The sequence below is a fragment of the Aegilops tauschii genome, chromosome 2 (assembly GCF_002575655.3).
Source record: "Aegilops tauschii subsp. strangulata cultivar AL8/78 chromosome 2, Aet v6.0, whole genome shotgun sequence".
Lineage (NCBI taxonomy): Eukaryota > Viridiplantae > Streptophyta > Magnoliopsida > Poales > Poaceae > Aegilops > Aegilops tauschii.
In genome coordinates, this window is record NC_053036.3 from 189,631,380 (window position 1) to 189,639,671 (window position 8,292).

Below are 8,292 nucleotides of genomic sequence, written 5' to 3' on the forward strand. Positions count from 1 at the left end.
TTAAGAGTATATCCAATAGCAGCTTGGTGCTTCCTTAGAACTTTCAATAATCTTTCTTCTTCATGTTCTGAAAGGTTAGCACTAATAATAATAGGATATATCTTCTTTTCATAAAGATAATCATATTTCAAAGTGTCTGGCAATTGTTTTAATTTAAACACAAGATCACCTTTAGGTGGAGGAGGACCTCCTAGAGCTTCAATAGGCAAATTGTGTTTAAACAGAGGACGTTGTTCAAAGAAAATCTTATCTATTTCATTTCTTTCATGCATATGTAAATCATTTTCATGGTCTAGCAAATATTATTTTAAAGGACCAGTAGGTGGAACAGCAATAGAAGCAAGACCAATTAATTCATCCTTACTAGGCAATTCTTTTTCATGAAGCTTTCTACTAAACTTGGAAAAATTAAACTCATAAGACTCATCACCAAAACTAACACCGACAGTTTGCTTCTCACAATCTATCTTAGCATTAACGGTGTTCAAGAAAGGTGTATCAAAGATAATGGGACAAAAGTCATCTTGTGGGGAACCAAGAACAAGAAAATCAGTAGGGTATTTTATTTTCCCACACAAGACTTCAACATCTCTAACAATCCCAATTGGTGATATAGTGTCTGTATTAGCAAGTTTAATAGTAACCTCTATGTCTTCTATTTCCGCGGGTGCTATGTCATTCATAATTTCTTGATATAAGGTGTAAGGAATAGCACTCACACTAGCACCTATGTCACATAAACCATGATAACAGTGATCTCCTATTTTAACTGAGATGACCGGCTGCCAACAACAGGTCTATGTTTGTCCTTTTTATTAGGTTTGGCAATTCTAGCAGCTTCTTGATACATCTCCGTCGTATCTACAATTTTTGATTGTTCCATGCCAATATTCTATAACTTTTACATACTTTTGGCAACTTTTTATACTATTTTTGAGACTAACATATTGATCCAATGCCCAGTGCCAGTTCCTGTTTATTGCATGTTTTTTGTTTCGCAGAAAATCCATATCAAACGGAGTCCAAACGGGATAAAAACTTACGGAGATTTTTTTTTGGAATACACTACACCATGGCAAAACTAACGGGGTCATCATATCTGCCGGGAAAACATGCCAGTGGAGGCAGACTAACTGCCGGGAATGTTCTTTGCCGGCAATTACTAACTACCCTTGAAAGTCATGTCAGGAAAGAGGATTCCCGGCAGTTAGGAGGAACCCGGGCAGATTGTTTGCCCTAGATGCATGCATCTTTGCCGGCAGTTATAACTATTCCCGGCATAAAGATATTTCCCGGCAGTTTGGCAATTCAGGGCAGATAGAAGTTTTCCCGGCAGTGTTTCCGCTGGCATTTGTTGCCTCTAGAAGCACACAAATCCCCTATAATATAGTTCGCCCATTTTGTGCCATACTTATATGTAACAACGCACATGCATAGTAATTAAAGTTGCATCACTTTAAGAGATAATGTGTATCCATGTATATATCTGGGCAGTCCATCATTCATAGGGTTACAAGTCCAGTATTACATGATAGCCAGAAACACAAAGATCCATCATGTCTACATGCACATACATACATTTGTAGGTTCTGATAAGTCCAATATTACATCATAGAAAAAAGAGCAAAATATAAGGCCTGGTTTTAGTTAGAAACATATACTCCCTCTATCCCAGAGTAAGTGCCTCAACTTTGTACTAGAGTTAGTACAAAGTTGTACTATGGTTGAGACATTTATTTTGAGACAGAGGGAGTACAACAGAAGATCCTTTTAGCTCACAAAACACCCTCTTAAAACTTGTGGATGCAAAAGTATTATACCGGTGACCTGTAAAAAAGGTGGCAAAACAGATCAGCTCAACTGGAAGAACACATGTCCCACAAGTGCACAACTGTAAGCAAAGCAACTACTTCAATCAAGATTTACAAACCAGAGCATATGAGAGGTTCCACAAATAGAAGTGGACAACTACATGCACACAAGAGCATGTCAGGATTTACAAACCATCCTGTAACCCATACTACGTTTGCACTTGAATTTAAAACTACATAGATGACATACGAAAAACTTCGTAAGAAAGCATCTTCGGCAAAGGCCTAAACATAAAAGTTGCATGGGCTAAAAAAGAAACATCAAATCATCCAGATGAAAAAGATGCATGTGTGTCCCTATGTACTCTGCATTCCACAAGCACACTTGAGATTTTAGAAGGTTTTGGAGCAAGCAAATGCATTATGCTATAAAACACTAATAATAGTTTGGCACACACAGAATGTGTGTTTTGTACTCATATGAACAGATTACACACTTGCTAATTATAGTTAAGGTTTTCACTTGGGAAGTCATCACTGACTACTTCAATCAGGTTTACTTCCCAGTTTAATACTCCCCCTTTTCCAAGTGAAAACCTTAACTACCTTGAAGTTGCGATGTTTATTATTAGCGAAGATGGTAATCTTTGATTACTTTTCACTAGAATGTCCCTTGTGATCACAACTATGATTGTAATTTTAAGTGAACTAAATATAAAATGATCCATGGTTATCTGTCCTGACTAAGCACTCTTCAGTCTTTCAGGTACGACTATATACACAGACGACACACACACTCAGCCCAAGAAATACAAATTAGTGGGCGTGAATGCAAAAATATCCATTGCACTGGCAAGGACTACCCAATTTCAATAGTACAACATAGCAGGGGCATGTAGTAGTCCTTACACTTGCAGCTTCATCACACGATGCATTAACAAAGCACATTAATTCTGATAAACTTAGTGTAAATTATGCCCAATATTTACAATCACACATCAAGCAGCGATGGTACACATAATATGTCAAACGGAAGCTCAAATTTGATAAGAGAAAAGAAAAGTAATATACACATGACATTAGAAGTACCACCCTCATCGCTACTGACCGGTTACCCTATTTCAAAGGCATGCAGAACCACTAAAGCATTGCAGAAATGGCTTAATACGCTTCCATTTTCAACAAGATGGACCACAGAACAAATGCTGGCAGTAAGGGACTAACATGATCAAGTAGGCTTATTCAGATAGCATGAGAATAGCTCTTGAAGGATCAAAATAAACAGGAGAGTTGGCCCTGGTACTATCTCTAGCATTCATTCCAAACAACCAAGAAAATAAGGTCTAATTTTTGCAAGAGGTAGTTCATTATACTTTAGTGTAATATTCAAGAATTACAAGAAGATGTAATACCTTCTACATGTGACGATTGCCACTGGCTGTGATGGTTGCTTCTTCAGAACTTTACGAACAACCTCCATCTGCATACATAGGATTATCAATAGGATGCCATTTGAGAAACCTGAAACAAGCCAAATATAAGAGAATGACATTATGTATGTGGACTAAAGTAATAATCTTTAGGAGAAAGAATGTCTTTTACTTGCAGAGTCTTTTGGGCAACAGTTGTGTTTTGATGTTTTCTAGTTGATTCTCCTGTTGGACCAGCACTTGCTTCTTTTGTTGTGTGATCTCTGCTCGATTTTCTAGTATTGGTCTATTTGATACATCACCTGCCAAAAAATGAAGTGTTCAGTCAAGCGATACCATGCAACTATAGAAACAAATAGTTTAGGGTGGCTAGACTGCAAAGAATCAAAAGACAATAAGCATGTGGAAGAAAAATCAACAACTCTCATGTCATCTTAAACAGAATTTTGCTGCAGATCAAATACTCATGCAAATGTATACACTAGCAAAACATTACACCTACATTACATATAACAAAAGTATATGTCCAACGACATAGCAAGAGCAGCAAAGCAAACATAACAACTCGAAATAATCATCATATGGTCACAAACCATACTAGTGCAAGATAAGAGCAGGGATTGACAACAAGGAGAACATGAGAAGACAATTGGTTGTTAAAAGAACTGAAGTTTCGACAGTTGGACAATGCTAGTTAACACATTGAAGGAATAACTCATCAGTTCTTCAAGATATATAAATCAATCAGTATGAGCAATATCTAAAATGGGCAAGGTGGAACCATATATCAACATTATTTATGGCATGACCTGTTCTGTTGTGGATGGATTATATTTTAGCCCATCAAGAAGTACTACAAAGTGGCCCAATGTAAATCTAGGTCATTACTTAAACTAAATCATATGTACTAAATCATAATAGTAAAAGGCACGTGTCATGCACGCATAGAACCCAAGGAGTGTAAATTCATACAGAAAATATGATTGTTTTTTTTGCTGTCCTCTTGGTGGGTGCTCTTTCTTGGTTACCTGTCTACTAAAAGAAATCGTTTGCAACATCATATCAATTCTTCAGCTGTGAGCTTTTAGTGACCATCAATAGCATCTTCACACCATACATCACAAGAGATTCAAGAGCGATTAGCTTATATTCAACATTGAAAGGCAAGCGCATGGTGATCAAAAGCTCCTCCAAACAACAGATGTGGAATCTTAAACCCATCTGCATTGAATATAACATGATTATTCCTGTACTCGAACTCACATGATTGTATTATAAGGATGAAGTCAGGCGCAATATACATTGTTTCACTTTTGATGAAGACACTAAATCAACCGCTAAAAGATTTGTAATATCTTTGAAAGAATTTTGTGATTCCATCTGAATGAATATTGTTGGATTCACTTCACCGTACTTTCTTATTTTATAGTCATAGATATACATTGATAAACTAGTTGTCTAACACCTAGGTAAGCAAAAAGTGCAGCCATCTATAGTGTTTAGTCACTATATACCTTTACAGTCAGCCATCATTTCCGCTTGTAATGAGCATGCAATGTTATATGAAATGAGCCTCATCTTACATTTAATATATGGGAGCCTAAACAGATAAAAAATTATTATGCTTTGTAAACATATGAGCTCCTTAACGGCTGCAAATAAAATAGCATAAACATAAGACCATAATCATTCTGAAAGGCTTAAATCCTTTGTGTGTAACTACATACTAATATATTCATCAGATTTAACCCTCCAAGAACCATAGCAGATGTTGGTTTGACAAAAACTCAAACACCTGGTGCGCAAGAATAACAAACAACATCAACAAGCCACAACCAGTGCCAAATCTTTTAAATTGGTGTTTTGATGTGCTGAGACGTGATCCCTTTAGTAAGAAGCATCACCTATGGAGCACTCGGATGTAGAACAGAACTAAAATCAAGACATGGATGACTTACTTCACTTGGACCTCCTCCTTCGAAGCAAGAGGCCGAGCTGCCGTGCAACGCGAAGCAGAGGCGGTAATGGCGAAGGGGATGGGGAGGTGTCGTGGTGGGCGATTGGGACGGCGGCGTGGGTGGTGAGGGGTACGAGGCGGCGTCGTGCTCGAGGAATGGGGCGGATGTTCTGGGTGGGGGTGCGGTTGCGACGTGGATCGATGGGGACGGGCGGCGATGTGGGTTGCTGGTGCAGGTCATCGCCGATGGGGACTGGATGGCGGCGTGGGACATTGGAGGCGCGGGTGTAGGTCCTCACCGATGGGGACTGGGTGGCGGCGTGCGTCAGAGGGCGCGTGGGCATGGGCTGTCACCGATGGGGAATGGCTAGCGGCATGGGTTGAGGGTGCGGGAGCGGCGGCATGGGTCGGGGCCTCGGGGGTGCGGGGGAGGCGGCGTGCTTGATGAAGGGGATGGGGGCGGCGTCGCTTGGCCGACCGGTGTGGACGGGCTAGATCGGCGACGGTGTTGCTAGGGTGGTTGGCGTCCATGGAACAATGCGGCGGCTGAGGGAAGAAGGAGCGAGAAGGGGAAATAAATTAGGGTTGTGGGTGGGCTTTCTAGTGACTTCTACAGCTTCGCTTATCCCACGCGTGGCCCACGCGCCTTTTGGGCCCGAAATTTCCGCCCCACCAACGTGGTTCCCGGCAGTGCATTCGACCCCATAAGATTTGAGGGCAATTGGGCTGACCCAAAAGATGCCGGCAGTTGGGCTGCCCTTCTTCCTTTCTCATTCCCGGCAGATAACATGACATGTACAGTTTTGCCCGACAGAAAAAACTTTGAGGGCAGTTAATTGCCCCAGATTCTTAATCTTTCCCGGCAATTAATTGCCCCTGAACTTGTGTCGTGGTGTAGTGATATATGTGATTTTTGAGAAGAAGAATCAACATGAGACGATGCCCGAGGGGGCCACGAGGCAGGGGGCGCGCCCCTGACCCTCATGGCCACCCTATAAGGCGGTTGGTGCCCTTCTTTCGCCGCAAGAAAGCCAATATCCAGATAAAAATCATGTCCAAATTTCAGCCCAATCGGAGTTACGGATCTCCGAGAATTTAAGAAACGGTGAAAGGGCAGAATCAGGAGCCCAGAAATAGAAGGAAACACAGAGAGAGAGAGAGATCCAATCTCGGAGGGGATCTCGCCCCTCCGCCACCATGGAAGCCAAGGACCAGAGGGGAAACCCTTCTCCCATCTAGGGGGGAGGTCAAGGAAGAAGAAGAAGAAGGGGGGCTCTCTCCCCCTCTCTCCCGGTGGCGCCGGAACGCCACCGGGGCCATCATCGTCCCCGCAATCTACACCAACACCTTCGTCATCTTCACCAACATCTTCATAACCTCCCCCCATCTATCTACAGCGGTCCACTCTCCCGCTACCCGCTGTACCCTCTACTTGAACATGGTGCTTTATGCTTCATATTATTATCCAATGATGTGTTGCCATCCTATGATGTCTGAGTAGATTTTTATTGTCCTATCGGTAATTGGTGAATTGCTATGATTGGTTTAATTTGCTTGTGGTTATGTTGCTGTCCTTTGGTGCCCATCATATGAGCGCGCGCGTGGATCACACCATAGGGTTAGTTGTATGTTGATAGGACTATGTATTGAAGGGCAAGAGTGACAGAACCTTCAACCTAGCATAGAAATTGATGCATACGGGATTGAAGGGGGACCAATATTGTCGGAGGAAATGGCCACGGGTAGCCAAACCGACTACCCCTGACTCTTCAGAAAATTATCAGGCCTTTGGGCCTTCAAGCACTCCAAGCACTTGGGCCGCCTTCCCTGGCCGGCTACCACTAAAGCCGACTCCCGGAAGGCGACCAAGCCTCACCGACTCCTCCCTAGGACGACTGCGGGGTGGCCGACTCCAAGAAGCCGGCCAAGAAGGACGCCGACTCCTAGAAGCCGGCCAAGACCACAACCACTCCTACATAACGGCGACGTGACGGGGTGTGGCCACAGTGCGGCCCACGACCCCCGAAGCCCGAGGCGAGCATGGCTACAGGAGGCCGTACGGAAGGGACGTCTCCCGTGCGGCTCGGCACTGTAGCCACGCTAGCCTCGACATCGTCCACGACCCACTCCTATACGGCCCAAGGACTGCGGGCCCCTTCAGCCAGAGAGAGGCGTGAAGGCGGCCCGGCTTTTCCTAGTCGGCCAAGAGTATAGCCGGCCTCCAGAAGCCGGCTACTCCCTTCCTCGAAGCAGGAGCCCCATTAAGGAGACAAGACGAGGTGAGGCTACAGTGATAGCCCTCGAGGCGGCCCACTGTAGCCACGCTCACCTCGACAAAGCCCTCATCATCAGAGGCGCGGCTACAGTAAGCAGCCGCCGACAAGACCCTAGGCGGTGGGACCGGCCTGTCGACCAAGTAGCCGGCAGCCGGCGGGACCCAGCAGCCGGCGGAGAAACCGGCGAGCGTAGACACTGACGGCTGGGACCAGTTCCCAGTCGGATTACCATTGTACCCCCGGGGGGTAGGCCTATATAAACCCCCCGGAGCACCCATGCAAAGGGTTCGCTTCTAGTTTGGCCACTGAGCATAGTTGGCTTCTAGGTTAACACCCACGCATAGCACGCACACCATAGATAGAGAGAAGCAAGAGCTAGCCTTGTTCTTCTTCTCCCTTGATCTCAATAGCTCTAGGAGCGATTGTAGCTACCCCTTATCGATCTAGTGATCATGCGGAGACCCCGCAGAGCAGGACTAGGGGTGTTATCTCCTCGGAGAGCCCCGAACCTGGGTAAGATTCGCCGGCGTGCATGTCTTCGCCTCATCCCGTTTCCGGGCACCGGCGACGTTTTATTGGCTCCCACAATGATAAGCCATCCCTTGGCATATGTCGCACCAACCACCCGACATTTGGCGCCCACCGTGGGGCCAGGTGCACCGTCGTCCGGAGACCTGTTCTGGACGGGAACCCTCTTCCTTCCCCGCGAGCGCAGCCAGCCTGCTGCGCCCGATGGCGCTTGCCTCGACGCGCTGCAAGGCGTCGACGATGCCTGCGCGGCGAGCCGCCTCGCCGATCTGCTCGGCGAAACTCGCATC

The 8,292-nt window shown here is 44.9% G+C and overlaps 1 long non-coding RNA gene across 4 annotated transcripts; it reads right to left on the reverse strand.

Moving 5' to 3' along the window:
- Positions 1 to 1,455: 1,455 nt before the first annotated feature.
- LOC109770314 (uncharacterized) lies at positions 1,456 to 5,756 on the reverse strand. 4 transcript variants are annotated; one of them, XR_005767594.2, is made up of 6 exons: positions 5,200 to 5,756; positions 4,756 to 4,841; positions 4,270 to 4,462; positions 3,414 to 3,543; positions 3,224 to 3,332; positions 1,456 to 1,827 (listed from the first exon to the last, which is right to left on the reverse strand). It is a non-coding gene; the product is annotated as an uncharacterized lncRNA (long non-coding RNA). The 4 variants fall into 4 exon arrangements; XR_012202252.1 differs by lacking the exon at positions 4,756 to 4,841 and having other exon boundaries at positions 4,270 to 4,345; positions 5,200 to 5,754; XR_002234552.4 differs by lacking the exon at positions 4,756 to 4,841 and having other exon boundaries at positions 3,224 to 3,291; positions 5,200 to 5,754.
- Between the last annotated feature and the right edge of the window lie 2,536 nt (positions 5,757 to 8,292).